General features: G+C 34.4%; 1 long non-coding RNA gene across 2 annotated transcripts in view; it reads left to right on the top strand.

Annotated features, from left to right (window-relative positions):
* The first annotated feature begins 624 nt into the window (after positions 1–624).
* Positions 625–16088, top strand: part of LOC141585261 (uncharacterized) — a 99029-nt gene continuing 83565 nt past the window's right edge. For both annotated transcript variants that reach the window (XR_012518659.1, XR_012518658.1), the window contains exons 1-2: positions 625–732; positions 5983–6065. This is a non-coding gene — a long non-coding RNA (uncharacterized LOC141585261). The remainder of the gene's footprint in view (positions 733–5982; positions 6066–16088) is intronic.

Here is a 16088-nt window from a genome sequence, read left to right on the forward strand (position 1 = left end):
GATTTTTTAAAAAAACAATAGAAAGCTAATTTGTGTGGAAAAAAATATTTCTGTGCTTATTTATTGGGAGATAATGGGAATAAATCTGTTTTTAAAAATTAACAAACAATCTTAAAAATTTGAGGTTTGAAAAACAAAAGTCAGTCATACCTTTAGTCATGCTACTACTTGCTCTAACCTCTAGCAACTCGCCAACATTTTCATCTTTCTAAATCTTCTTTGTAGGTACCCCCCATTCACAGGGCCTTTGCACATGCTGTTGCTTTGGGCTGGAACACTTTTCTATCCACCTTTAAGCCTGATCATCATAAAGATATAAATTTAAACATCTCTCCCTCAAGGACGTTCCTCACATTTCCTTATCATGTCAAATGCCCTGTTAAGAACTCTTTTTCAGCACCAAAATATCTCCCTTACATAGGCTATGTCAGAGATGAAATTTTCATTTTATTTGTCTATTTATTAGGATGTGGTCCGTTTCCTCCGTCTCCTCTCTATAACTTCATGAGGGCAGGGCCCAGTGAGGGTTTCATTGTGGATACAATCCCAGTGTTCTGACACAGGCCTGGCACATAGAAAGCATAAAATACACTTAAACGTTGAATGAAGGAATTAATGGTTTTTTTTTTTTTTTTTTTTTTTTTTTTTGAGACGGAGTTTCGCTCTTGTTACCCAGGCTGGAGTGCAATGGCGCGATCTCGGCTCACCGCAACCTCCGCCTCCTGGATTCAGGTAATTCTCCTGCCTCAGCCTCCTGAGTAGCTGGGATTACAGGCACGCACCACCATGCCCAGCTAATGTTTTGTATTTTTAGTAGAGATGGGGTTTCACCATGTTGACCAGGATGGTCTCAATCTCTCGACCTCGTGATCCACCCGCCTCGGCCTCCCAAAGTGCTGGGATTACAGACTTGAGCCACCACGCCCGGACAGGAATTAATGTTTTAAAACCCTTGTTCACATTCTGGCAAGTCCTGGCTCCCTCTTCAATATTATTATTTCCTATATTTATGATTTTGAGGATCAATGAAGTTCTTTATACACTCATGATTTCTTCCTTCACTTTTACTCTCATATTATGGATGATCCCTATTAATTCAAAAATCCTAATTCAAGAACTAGATTGTTAGGATAAAGAAATAGTTGAAGAGCAATGTCATGCACTATAAAAACAACCACATCCTATTAACAAGGCATAGGATCTAGTCTAAAATTTGACTTATTTGCTCTATTCCTTGTTCCTTGTTCTTGCTTGTGCGTTAAACAGGATTAATAATACAGTATTTGCCTTGCACATCATGCTGGATAATTTTATGTATAAAAATGAGATAATTCCCAATTTTGTTGTCACTCTGCTATCTATTTAACTGTGGATATTTATCAAAATATAGCCAGAAAAAAAGCAACAAAGTATGAATATTTATTGTTATTTTATTATTAAGCTCTTTCTGTAATGCAAGCAAAATTCATGTAGCTTAAGGAAAGAGAAACCGTTATCTCATACAAACTGAAAATTTCAAAAGCAGTTCAGGTACACCTTGATTAAAAGGCCTAAATGGTTGTTGGTTCACTCTAATGATTGTTTCTTTTGCCGTGCAGAAACTCTTAAGTTTAATTAGATCCCATTTGTCTAGTTTGGCTTTTGTTGCCATTGTTTTTGGTGTTTTAGTCATGAAGTCCTTGCCTGTGCCTGTGTCCTAAATGCTATTGCCTAGGTTTTCTCCTACGGTTTTTATGGTGTTAGGTCTTATGTTTAAATCTTTAATCCATCTGGAGTTAATTTATTTATAAGGTTCAAGGAGGGAGTCCACTTTCAGCTTTCTGCATGTGGCTAGCCAGTTTTCCCAGCACCATTTATTAAACAGGGAATGCTTTCCCCATTGCTTGTTTTTGTCAGGTTTTTCAAAGATCAGATGGTTGTAGACGTGTGGCATTATTTATGATGCCTCTGTTCTGTTCCATTCGTCTATATCTCTGTTTTGGTATCAGTACCATGCTGTTTTAATTACTGTAGCCTTGTAATATAGTTTGAAGTCAGGTAGCTTGATGCCTTGGGCTTTGTTCTTTTTGCTTACGATTGCCTTGGCTATGCAGGCTCTTTTTTTTTTGGTTCCATATGAACCAACAGAATGGGAAAAAGTTTTTGCAAGCTACCCATCTGACAAAGGGCTAATATCCAGAATCTACAATGAAATAAAACAAATATAGAAGAAAAAACAAACAACTGAATCAAAAAGTAGGCAATAGATATGAACACTTTCCAAAAGAAGATATTTATGAGGCCAAAAAATATGAAAAAATGCTCATCATCACTGGTCATTAGAGAAATGCAAATCAAACCCACATTGAGATACCATCTCATGTGAGTTAGAATGGCAATCATTAAAAAATCTGGAGACAACAGATGCTGGACAGAGTGTGGAGAAACAGGAATGCTTTTACACTGTTGGTAGGAGTGTAAATTAGTGTAACCATTGTGAAAGAAAATGTGGCGATACCTCAAGGATCTAGAAATAGAAATTCTATTTGACTCAGCAATCCCATTACTGGGTATATACCCAAAAGATTGTAAATCGATCTATTATAAAGACACATACACAGGTATGTTCATTGTGGCACCGTTAACAGTAGCAAAGACTTGGAACCAACCAAAATACCCATCAAAGATAGACTGGATAAAGAAAATGTGGTATATATATATACCATGGAATACTATGTAGCCATAAAAAAGGATGAGTTCATGTTCTTTGCAGGGACATGGATGAAGCTGGAAACCATCATTCTCAGCAAACCGACACAAGAACAGAAAACCAAACACTGAATGTTCTCACTCGTAAGTGGGTGTTGAACAATGAGAACACATGGAGACAGGGAGGGGAACATAATACACTGGGGTCTGTTGGAGGTAGGGGCTAGGGGAGATAGAGTAGAGGGTGGGGAGATTGGGGAGGGATAACATTAGGAAAAATAAATAATGTAGATGACAGGGGAATGGATGCAGCAAACCACCATGACATGTGTATATCTATGTAACAATCCTGCAAAATTTGCACATGTACCCCAGAACTTAAAGTAAAATAAAAATAAAAATAAAGGCTTAAATGTTGTCCCGAGCCCATTGGCTTTACCTTTACTCTACTTTCATTTTTGTTAGCTTTAGTATCAGATGGGATCACATGTGGTAGCCAAGATAGCTATACATGGCTCTACATCTTTCTCAGTTTCCACCTCAAATGTCTGAGTATTTATTGTTTGGTCTTGTCTCATATATCATTCCCCAGAGCCAGTGATTTTGACATTTGATTAGTTAAGCCTGAGACAAAATTACCCTTTTTTGATTCAATGTAGGGTTAGTCATATTCACACATGGATTGAATTGGGGGTAAAGAACGAAGGAAGTTAGAGGTTTTATTGGAAACGAATGCGCTCTCTGGGAGGAAGGGATACTAAAAAGAGAAAATACAATATGTCTACCACAATATTTTTCTTGGTACTGAGTTTACCTATAATCTGTTATATACTTTTTGGTTCTCTGTATTTTCCAATAATTCTACTATAGCCACGTATTGCATAAATAATAACAAAAATACAAATGAGATACTGTACATAATAGTGTACTCTAAACTCTAGAGAGCTATATAATGCAAGAGATTATTACAATTGACTGAATTTTTTTTGAATCTTAGAAATAGGATAAGAAAGAGCATCAACCAAAATATCTTTAATCCCCAGCATTTTAGAATGATTGAGAATGTTCATATCATTTTAAAAAAATATGTCTGTTCTAAATGAAGAATTTGAATTTTTTTTTTCTAGCATAAATCAGTTGTTGCTTCTAAAGGAAGATTTTGTCTATTTACTTTGAATGCCAGTGAGTAACTGTGGCTCCTTATGAAAACTCAGCACCTATGTCTCTATGTACTTTAAGGCTTAAGAGAGCATTTTCTCATTTTTCCATTTTTGAATCATGTTCCATTATTTATTGTTAGCACTTCAGACCATTGGTATATTGGGCCTATACTGGATCTTAGAGTTGATGTAGTCTCTTGCTAAAAAGTGTCTCACAGTGGTATCATTTGACTTTCAACAGGGTTCCACGAGTGTATTCTATTGAGTCAATCACACTGGGGAAAACAATCTAAATAATTGTCTTCAGCTGAAACTTACTGTGATGTTTGTTTTTTTCTCGCCCCCTCATCTTTCATAGTTTTTCAAACGAGCCAGCTTATAGAAGGGTTCTGTATATGATCAATTCTCTTAGGTCAGGTTACCCAGGAAACAGTCTGAGGTAGAGATTTGCAAGCAGAAGGAGGTGTGTTGGGTAGTGCCCTGGAACACCACCTACGAGGGAGTAATGGAATAGGATTCCACAGAGGGAAATGTTACATTGTGATGTGGTCAGAACAAAGGCCATCAGCTGACCCTACAGGGAGCTATGGAGCTGCAATGACCCTTCAGCATTGTCCCAGATGGAGGCAATCTAGCTTCGCTTTTGTACTCCAACAGAAACCAGTGTGGGCTGCCTCTGGGAAGGACGCACAAGGTGGGTGAGGCAGCTCCCTTTGAACGAGCACCATTCTTCGTTGTTTTTTTCTTTTTCCATATTTCTTCAATCCAATTTCATGACCTCATTTTTTAAATTAATGCTTAATTTTTCGGAGTTTATAGTAGATGTATATATTTATGGGGTACATGAGACATTTTGATACAGACATACAAGGCATAATAATCGGGTAAATGGAGTATCCATCTCCTCAAGCATTTATCCTTTTTAGTTATTTTAAGTGTAAAATTAAACTAATATTGACTATAAACACCATGTTATGCTATCAAATATTAGACCTTATTTATTCCTCTTTGTGTGTGTGTGTGGCCATTAACCATCCCCACTTGTCCCCATCCCAGAGCCTTCCCAGCCTCTGGTAATCATCCTTCTACTTAAATGAGCTCAATTGTAAAGGGGAATCACCAGTAAGCCTTCAGCAGCCAACATTTCTGGTAAATGGAGAGATGAGTATCTCTGTGAGCACAACACAGCTTTTGCTGCATATATATGGTGAATTTATAGTGCTATTTAGAAATTGGAACAAAAATAACATTTGAGTAATCTGAATAATTAGGGCAAAAGTCTAATTAAGGACTTTGCCATTTATATTTAGCTATTAAAATCAGTTTAATTTTTATAATAAAAATAGTTACCTTTTTTTCAATCTTTTAATTGATTCCAAAGGATTTCTTTTTTTTTTTCCCAGTATTTCTTTTTCTTCAGCCTGAGGAACTTCCTTAAATTCTTACAGTTTAGCTGGGCTGGCAACTAATTGCCTTTGTTGTTCTTTGATTTGAAAATGCTTTCATTTCTCATTCATTCCCAAGGTATATTTTTGCTGAATATAAAATCTGAGTTGAAAGGTTTATCTTTTAGTTTGCATATTTTTTCCAGTCAATACTTTAAAGACTTGTGTCACTATTGGTCTTGATAGATTTTGATGAGAAATTCACAGCCATTCGAATTGTTATTCCCCTCTGTGTAATATATTAGTTTTGTTTGTAATGTCATTTTTTTTTGCATTTTATTATGTGTCTAAGCTTCGTTTTCTTAGAATTTATCCTAGTTAGAATTAACTTTGAGATTCTGCAAAATTTTGTGTCTCACCAAATTTAGGATATTTTCAGGTACATTTCTTCAAATGCATTTCTGGTTTTGTGAAGAATGATGGTGGTATTTTGATGGGAATTGCACTGAATTTGTAGGTTGCTTTTGGCAGTATGGTAATTTTCACAATATTGATTCTACCCGTCCATGAGCATGGAATGTGTTTCCATTTATTTTTGCTGTCTGTGATTTATTTCAGCAGTGTTTTGTAGTTTTCTTTGTAGAGGTCTTTCATTTTTTTATTGGAAGTTAAATTTTTTGGTTTGTGGAAGTTTGACTGTGCATATAAGGTCCTGAGACCTTAGCCCTCTGCTTTTTATGTTGTTTCAGTTTCTGCAGGACATCTTAGATACACTCTTTGTGATTTGGATGATAATACAGAGAAATACGGCCTGTTGGATTTTCAGTCACTGGTAAGTCACTTTCCTGACTCTTTACTTTTATTGATTAGTCCTGTCATATATTTCAGAAAATTTAAGGGAAGCAATTTATTAGAGTAAATCAGCAAAAGATATAGATGTTTCCAATAGAAAAGGAACTGAGTGTTGCCCAAAGAAGACCAACCAACCTATAAGGCAAATCAAATTTGAAGAATCTAGCATAATCAAGTCCAGACCTTGGCTTTGTAGTTTCTAAATCTTCAGTCTCATCGCTATTGCAGTGTTGCCTGGCCCCTGATATAGTGATTTCTATGAGGTCGAAAATACAGAGAGTAATAGAAGAAATCAAATGGCCCATTTTTTCACTTAAAAAGTAGGATATAACCAAAACTCAATACCATCTTACTCCTGCAAGGATGGCTATAATCAAAAATCAAAAATAATAGATGTTGGCATGGATGTAGTGAATAGGGAACACTTCTACACTGCTGGAGGTAATGTAAACTAGTGCAACCACTATGGAAACAGTTTGGAGATCCCTAAAAGAACTAGTAGAACTACCATTTGATCCAGCAATCCCACTACTGAGTATCTACCCAGAGGGAAGAAAGTCATTATACTAAAACAATACTTGCACACATATGTTTATAGCAGCACAGTTCTCAATTGCAAAAATGTGGAACCAACCCAAATGCCTATTAATGAATGAGTGGACAAATAAACTGTAATTATGATGCAATACTGCTCAGCCATAAAAAGGAATGAATTAATAGGATTTGCAGCACCCTGGATGGGATTGGAGACTATTATTTTAAGTGAAGTAACTCAACAATGGAAAACCAAACATTGTATGTTCTCATTTATAAGTGGGAGGTAAACTATGAGGATTCAAAGGCATAAGAATGACACAACAGATTTTGGAGACTCAGGGGAAAAGGGGGGGTGAGGGATAAAATCATTCCTTTTTAAGACTGAATAATGTTCCATTGTATATATTTACCACATTTTTAAATTCAGTCATTCACCCATCTGTGAACACTTGAATTACTTCCACTTTTTGACCATTTTAAATACTGCTATGAATATTGGTATACAAATATCTATTCACTATCCTGCTTTCACTTCTTTTGGGTATATACAGAGATGTGGGATGGGTGGATCATGTAGTATTCATAAGTTAAGTGACAAAATGGGAAATTTAACAGCAAACTGGAAATTTTTAAAAGTCACAATTATTAAACATGTGAATGAAATAAGTAAAATTAAGATCTCAGGAGTTGACGTCAGCTGAATTAGTTTAATCAGCAGATTATACAAAATTGGAAAAATTAATAAATTGAAAGTAAGGTCAAATAAAATATACAAACTGAAGCCAGAAGCTTCAAAATGATAGAAAATATGGGGAATAACAAAATGGATATTTAGAATATAGCACAAATGTCAAGGAAATGTAATTGGACTCCTAAGCAGAGAAATGAATTGGGTAGAAGTAAGAGTCGAGAAGACTGACAGAAAAATTTTTTAAACTACTTTAAAAGTTCAAGATAGAGATTTAAGAAGTTCTGTAAAACCCAAGCAGCATAGGTAGAAGGAAAAATATGCTAAGGAATGCCATTATAAAATTGCTGAAAGCAAAAGATACATAATAAATCTTAAAAGCAGCCAGAAATCTACAGATTCAGCTAAATCTATATCAAAATGCCCTCTCTTTTGAAGAAATTTATGAGGTGATTCTAAAATTAAAATGGAAATGCAAGAATCAACTACATATAATATTTTTAAAAAATGAACAAAGTTATAATACATATATTATCTACCTTTAAGAATTACTATAAAGCTTTAAGAACTACTGTAAAAACTAATGTAGTACTTGTATAATAAATAACAAATAGATTCATAGATCCAATTAGAAAGTCCAGATATAAATCTCCCTGGATAAAGACAACTTATTTTAGCCAAGGTGTTAAATTAAATCCATAAAAAAAGGAAAGTCTTTTTAACAATGATGCTGGATCAATTCTGTATATATCACTCCATACACCCAAATTAAACTAATTCAGGATGATTCCAAGACCTAAGTGTGAAATCTGCTGCCATAAATCTTATGGAATAAAATATGCAAAAATGTCTTTTTCATTTTGAGTAGATGAAGTTTTATTAGACAAAATACAAAAAGCACTAAACATTATAAAAATCAATAATATTGACTTTGTCAATATTAAAAAAAAACTTCTGCTTATCAACAGAAACTACTAAGGAAACAAATAGACAAGCCCCAGACTGAAGTAAAATATTAGCAATGCATAAATTGAACAAGGTCTTTAATCTAGAATATATAAAGAGCTTCTACAAATCAATATTGTAAACACAAACAACCAGCTCATGCAACGTAGTGAGACCTCGTCTCTTCAAAAAATACATATTAGCCATACATGGTGTCACACATCTGTAGTCTCACTTACTTGAGACACTAAGGCAGGAGATGCTTGAGCCCAGGAGGTTGAGGCTGCAATGAGTCATAATCATACCACCTACTCCAGCATGAGCGACAGAGCTGGAGTGTCTCAAAAAAAAAAAAAAAAAAAAAAAAAAAAAAGTGTAAAGTAACCAAATAAAAAAGGTTGAAACATTTGAGCAAATGCTTGCCAAAAGAATATGTAACAGTGACCCATAAATACAAGCCTGTAAAAAATATTCAACATCATTAATCATCAAAGAAACACAAATGAAAACCACTACATTCTAACCAATTAAATGGATATAATTAAGAGTGACAATGTTAAGTGTTGGCAAGGATGAGGAACAGCCTTAACTCTCATGAATGCCAGTGGGCATGTAAAATTGTACAAATATTTAGGAAGTTTCATATAACATTAAACACACATCTATCCCAGGGATTCCATTTCTAGCTATTTACACAAGATAGAAAAAAAAATGTCCACATAAATGTTTATAAAAATATTTATCACATGTTAATTATAATAGACCCAAATTTGAAACTCAAATCCTCATCAACAGGAGAGTAGAATAAGCTATTTTTGATGTAGTAATTCTATAGGATACTGATTGACAATTAAAAGGAAATAAATTGTGCCAATATATGTCATATTGTGAATGAATCTTATAAATAATTTTAAGCAAAATAATCCAGACATAAAATACCTTATGCTGCAGGATTTCACTTATTTGAGGTCCAAGAACAGGACTATCATAGTAGAATTTAGGATAGTAATACTTCAAGTAGAAGTTTGGAACTGAATGGAAGAAAGCAGGATGGTACTTTCCTGGAGTGATGAATATGGTCTACATTGTATTTTTCTTTGGATAGTAATTACATGACTGAATATTTTTTCAAAATTCCATTTTATTGCATGTAAGTTATAACTCAATACAAAAGAAAACTGGTGAGGTATTGCTACATATAAGAATATCTAAAAATAAAAACAAAACAAATAATGGTAATTCCAAGTATTGAGAGGGTTATGAACCCATGGAACATCCAAGAAGTCCCAGTAGTAGGGCAAGTTAACATAACCAGTTTGGAAAACTAAAGGTTAGTGTTTGCCAAGCTTTGACTTAGCGATTATACTCCTAGGTACCGTATAGTCCCAAAAGAAATGTGTAGAAAAGGCTGGTATAGGTTGTCTATAGCAGTATCATTTTAAAGTAAGATTTGTGGTGTATTTATACATGGCAATGAAAACTATCACAACCATATGGAAAAAAATCATATAACTGTAAAATTTAGTAAAAGAAACCCACAAAGAATAATTACATACCATGTGAGTTCACTTATATAAATTTCAAAAATGATTGTATTTGGATGGATTCTGTGTCTTTGCTATTGTGAACCATGCTGCAATGAACATATGCATGTATGTAACTTTTGAACACAATGATTTATACCCATTTTGGTGTTTACTCAGTAATGGGATTTCTGGGTCAAATGGTATTTCTGTCATTAGATCTTTAAAGAATTTCCACACTCTTCCACAATGTTTAAACTAATTTATACTCTCACCAACAGTGTAAAACATTCCATTTTCTTCACAACCTCACTAGTGTCTGTTTTTTGTTTTTTTTTTTTTTTGACTTTTAAATAACTAATGGATGCTGGGGTTAATATCTGGGTGATGAGATGATCTGTGCAGCTAACCACCATGGCACACATTTACCTAGGTAACAAACTTGCACATCCTGCACATGTACCTCTGAACTTAAAATAAAAGTTGGAAATTTAAAAATAAAATAAATTATGAATTTCTCTGCATTTTTGTTCCAATATTTTATTTCAATTTCAGAAAGGTCATTGTAAAAGAGATGAGAGTCTATGCTGTGGATCAGATGAGGTAAAGAGGAAGAGGAGGCTTAGACAAAAAGCAAGAAATATATATTTAGTTTCCATTTTTACTATCAGAAAAATAGCATCTTTCTTATACATTTGTCAATTTTTTTTCATTGATTTTTACTATATTCTTACTGGAATAAAGTCACAAGTCTTTAGCCTTTTGAAAAATTTTTGTTCTTCTCTTTCATGTGTACTCTGCATGATACTTTTTACAGTTCAATAATGTCATACTACCTTATTATCTTGATGAACATTTTATGCATAGCCTCTTCTTTCTACATTTGCTTTTACAACTTTTCTGGTTTTCCATTGACTCCCAAATACTAGCTTTCCAGTGATGCTAATAACTTTTCCAAGTCCGTTATACCCCTTTCAGCTTTTATAAAAGTAAACCAAAATTTCTGACTGTACCTTTAAATAGTATAATTAACATACTAAATTTTGATATTAGGGAATTATGAATATAATCATAAAAATTATGATTTAAATATATTATTACCCTCTTGTTAAATTTGTATCTAGTATATACTTGTAAAAAAACTACTGTAGCCTCAGATTATTGCTCAAATCTAGTTATATGTCTTATTCTGCCATTCTGTCCTTTCAGAGTGAATAAATTGCTTTGTAATAAATAAATTACCTTTTTAGGAAGATGGGTTATGTAGATATCTACATGATTCCAAATATTTTCCTTGTGAAGTGTCAGTTTTTAAACAACAACAACATAGGATTCTGAAAAGTCAAGGCATTTCCATCTGTAGATTCTCTCAGGTATATATTTTGGCTTGGGGAAAAAAAGTTTGCTTAAATATGGGCATTTTACACAAATACAAAAAAAGTAAATAAATGTAAAATGTGTTTATAGAAAATATATCTATTATCCTTTAAATAGTGCCTACTATATCGTGATACCACATATACAATTTTTATATTTTATATTAATTATAATTTTCACTATGAATCTCTATAGTAGATATGACTATTCTACTTTGCCAATGAGAAAACAGAGTCTTAAGGAGGCAAAATTACTAACAAAACATACACATGCATGATGGTTTCCACTGGTGCTGTTGACACCTGTCCATGACTGATAATCACTTGCTTAGGGATTTGGTTACTCCTGGCCCTTCCAGAGAGAGTAAGACAATCAGTAGCTCAGCAAAGTGGTTGGGAAGCTCTGATTGGATCAATGGTAGAGGTATTTGTTAATGAGGCCAAAAATGTGAAATAAATGGCTCATGACATGGCTCAAATCAGTGGAGAAATAGTTTTTCCGGAGTGTTTTAGCACTAACACCACATAAAACTTTGTGGTCAAGTATATGAAAGTATGTGCTTGTTCAGCCTCTGCTTGCTTCCCTTTTATCATGTTCTTCCTGTCATCAGCCCACCACCCTGTTCTTTGGGGTGCCTGGCTATTTAGTACCTCATTCAGAGTTTATGGACTCTGCTTACCTTTCTAGATTCTTCTTCCCCACCACCCCCAGCACATATCAAAATGTTCCTGTCAAATATCACATATCTTCAAAATGTTGGTATCGGGTAACATATCATGATAGGGTTTATTATGTTTTGAATCCTTTTTAAGTCCTAATCTTCCGTGGCAAGTAAGAATAAGTGGCTTAAGCAAAAAGCAAATTTATGTACTCAACTAACTGAAAATTATGGTGGTTCCACCGTTACGTAGTACCATACTCTTGGACTCAGATAGTACCATTAGGGAATTGTCTTTCTGAGTCTCCTAACTCTGCTATTTGTGCTGACTCTACTCTCAGACAGGTTCTCCCTGGCCAGGGTACCTGCAGCTCCAGACTTAGGAATTAACAGCTCAGTATCTTCAGTGGAAAGATAATGCATATTTCATAATAGTGGTAGAGAAAGATATGGGTTTTGTGACTTCAGTTGGTTTTTTGATATTATGCTGGCTGCTAGAACAGATCATCAACTCATTGTGATATGGTCTTCTCCTTCAGACCATCTATCTAATGGTCTTCATCCATTAGATAGATGCTGGGTAGGGGGGAAAAATATATTGAATGCACAGTAGTGTATTTTCAAACAAGCTCTAAGGTGGTCTTATTAAGATGTATGTAACTGAAAGATTTGCGAAAGCAATTCTATTTGAGTTTTTGCAGTTTCAGTATTAGAGAATTGACATTCCATGGGTGGAATTTACATGTGAGGGCTGATGCAAATACTTTTTTGGACTAGTGGGCTTTAGAGAGAGGAACCAACTTCTGCTATACATGAAGTGGCAGGCAGCAATGGATGGATTGTTCTTAGTAAGATTTTATTTTGAAGTTATAATTTTCTCATCACACATTACAATCCTGTTTTCCTTGACAACATCTTTCTTGTTTTCTGAATTTGAAATGTTGTAAAGACTGTTGTTTTCTCTTTCTGCTGGATATATAGTCTCTTTCTCTTTCTCTTTCTGCTAGATATATAGTCTCTTTACAACCAAAAATGAAGAGGGGGATATATTTGTTTTGGTTTTGGGTAAATACTTCTTGTACATTTCCAAATTCATGTCTTTACTCTTGGATTTCTTGAAAATGCAAAAATTCTAAAGTTGTATAGCCAACAGTGAAAAATTATGGTGCATAAGAAAACATTACCAGTTTATTTAAATAGCACAAGTGAAATGTCTCTAGCAACTTGCAAGCTATTAGAGATATTTCTCAGAGGTACATCGTAATGCCAATAAGTCAGAATGTAACTGCTGGATATTTAATCATGGGTTGCTTGTGCAGTTTAGAGTTGAGGATAAAGGATCAGGATTGAATCGTGCATCCAAAATATCCCTCTCCCATCCAATCAGATAAGGTTTGAGTAATCTGTCTGTGTGTAAAACACAGGAGCATCATCCCTAAAGTTTAATTCAGGAAAAAAAATATGCTCTGCTATGTAAGCACATACCTTCTTTATTGAGAATGGGTCACCCAGACACCAAGGTGTTTAAGGAAACAGATGAAACACAATAATTTCAAGTACAGATCAGTAAAGGCCAAGTTAATCTTTCAAACCATAAGTGGGTAAGCAAAGTCCCTCAGTAGCCACTGTGTTGAGAATGCTCGTTAAGAGTTGAACATGGCTAGTTTTTATATGATTGAAGGTTCAACACGATTTAGTGGGAAGGAAACAAGATATGATTTGTAGAAACCAGTGAAAGAGAAACCATTAAGGAAGGTTTTAAGGTTTAAAATGTTTCCAGGAACATTTAAAAGAAAAAAAGTTTAGGTCATAACTCCCAATTGGCAGTTGCCCCAAAGAGTGCCAATGAAAAGATTCTAGCTCATTAACTCTTTTCTTAGAAGTTCTAAACAGAAACAGAAATTAAAGAAGTAAAAGACCCTAAATCAGGAAATGGCAGTCCTGGTGTCTGGGTGAGCTCTCACTTGTTTGGGAGCAGCTGGCCTGGTAGACAGTCCATTACTGCTCTTCTCAGAGACTGGCTTGAGGTGTGATATATTATTCTTTTCATAGCATCAAAAAGTCAATCTATGTCCATAAAATAGGAGTTTTCTTCACTATGATTTACAAAATAGGACAAATATTTCTGGATTCTTGGAATTTCCCTTTAAAATTTCAAATCCTCCTTGCAGTATGTATGCCATACTGTAGAACAGGGGTTGACAGCATTTCTTGCAAAGAGTTACATAATAAATATTTTCCACCTCTTGGGCACATGCTCTCTGTGGCTACTGCTCAGCTCTGCCATTACAGTGTAAAAGCAGAAATAGGTAATATGTAAGTGAATGTGTGTGGCTGTTTCAGAAAAACTTCATTTCCAAAAACAGACAGCATGCTGGATTTGGCCTGTAGGCCATTGCCTGCAAACCCCTATTATAGAAAATTGTTTTTCCTGGGGCCATGTCATTGTAATATCTTGACAATGATTGGGTACAGAAGTTGTGGGTTGCAGACACATGAACAGCCAACTTTCAAATTACCGGTTAATGCTGTCCTAGCAGCCTAAGCTGCATGGCTTGGAATAATACAGAGATATCGCTGTTAATTGATAAAAACAGTAACTGTGTTATAACCAGTAAGAGTTGTGGTTGTGATGGTTCTCAAAAGTTTGCATGTTTTGATTGCTAATGACCACTTTGGAAACAATAAATTGTAATTTTCTTTACACACACTTATAACATGTACAAATACATGTTGAAAATTTTTTTTTGATGCCTTAATACTTAGTGGGTAAGGTAACTGAATTGCTTACAATACTGTGAGTACTAATTATATCATAGACTTCTTCTGGACATTATTAGTAAACTATATTCTATTTTATTCTTTTGTTCTTGAAACAAACTTTGTTTTTTGAAGCCATATTTTGAAGTTATTTTATTTTGCAGCTTCTATTTTCTTTTACTGTATCAACATAAAATATCAAGGTAGTTCTCATGGAAGCAGTATACTGGTTAAGACCCTTAAGCATGTGAACTTTGAAATCAGATAAATTTATATTATATCTTAGCTCTGCCTCTTACTAGTTGTTAGGATTCAGTACATATGATGCAACTTCTTTGAGTCTGTTTCTTCATCTGTATAAAAAAAAGGCAATGTGTGTAAAACAGCACAGTCTCTAGCATATAGGAAATGCTCAACAATTTACAGCTATTATTGTATTATCTTTAGTAAGATGGGGAAAACCACTTAGTCATTTAGCATTATTTTCATTATACTTAATATCTTGTTTGATGAGATGGACGACTGTTGTTTTTCACTTTTCAAATATCCATTCTCCCTTCAACTGGTTATTTTACCTGGATTTTCTTTGTGGATTTTTGGTAGCTAAGAATGAGACTGCTCTCATCTCTGGTTCAAAACATAGACATATGACCCATCTCAGCCATGTATTGATTCAAATGTGGGCACATCACCACCCACTTTTTTTTTTTTTTTTTTTTTAAAGAAGGAGAAGCAGAGAGGATGCAAGCCTGGATCTATTGGCAAGAATGTTTTGCCAGAAGCTGTACCTAACCACGAACTTTTCATTCTAGTAAATCAATAATTATCTTGTTGCTGTTTTTTGCTGTATCCATTTTGAGGTAGGCTTCTGTGACTTTGTAACTAAATGACACATGCCCAATGCAACTATTTTATATTTGCCAGCAGGATAGATTATATCAACCAATCCATATCTAGACTTTGTTTTTATCCTATTCCTTTGGTTTTCAACCTCCTGGGGATCAAAATTCAAAGTAATCATGTGGCAAAACCTAAACTTGTTACAAAGGTTGACAAAAGACAAAATTATCTCAAATTTAGTTTAACACCCTTAGTTGCCTTATTCAAATCATCCGCCTGCCTATGATTAACTAAAGCTCAGCTGCTGTGATTGGCTGAAACGCAGGTATTTGTTGTAAGACTGCACTCCTAAGTTAGATTTTCAGTTAGCGTATGTACTCAGTCAAGCTGCCCTTCATTAAGTAAGGCCTCAAATAAAGAGGCATCTCCTTTTAGTTTAAGAAGATTAAACTTTTAATTTTGTCACCTAAATAACAGAGTTCTCAATAAGGCTTTCTTTGAGAACATAAAATCAGAGTGTTAAATCTGGAGAGAAGATTAAAGACAATCTTTTCCCCACAGAAGAGCACTTTGTCCTAAGGGATAAAGCCACCTATCCAAGGTTGCCTAAGAGGTTACAAAAAATAATTCGGATTTCAGTTTCTTATACTTGCAGAAATACCCTTTTAATGTGCA

This window comes from Saimiri boliviensis, chromosome 8 (assembly GCF_048565385.1).
Source record: "Saimiri boliviensis isolate mSaiBol1 chromosome 8, mSaiBol1.pri, whole genome shotgun sequence".
NCBI lineage: Eukaryota > Metazoa > Chordata > Mammalia > Primates > Cebidae > Saimiri > Saimiri boliviensis.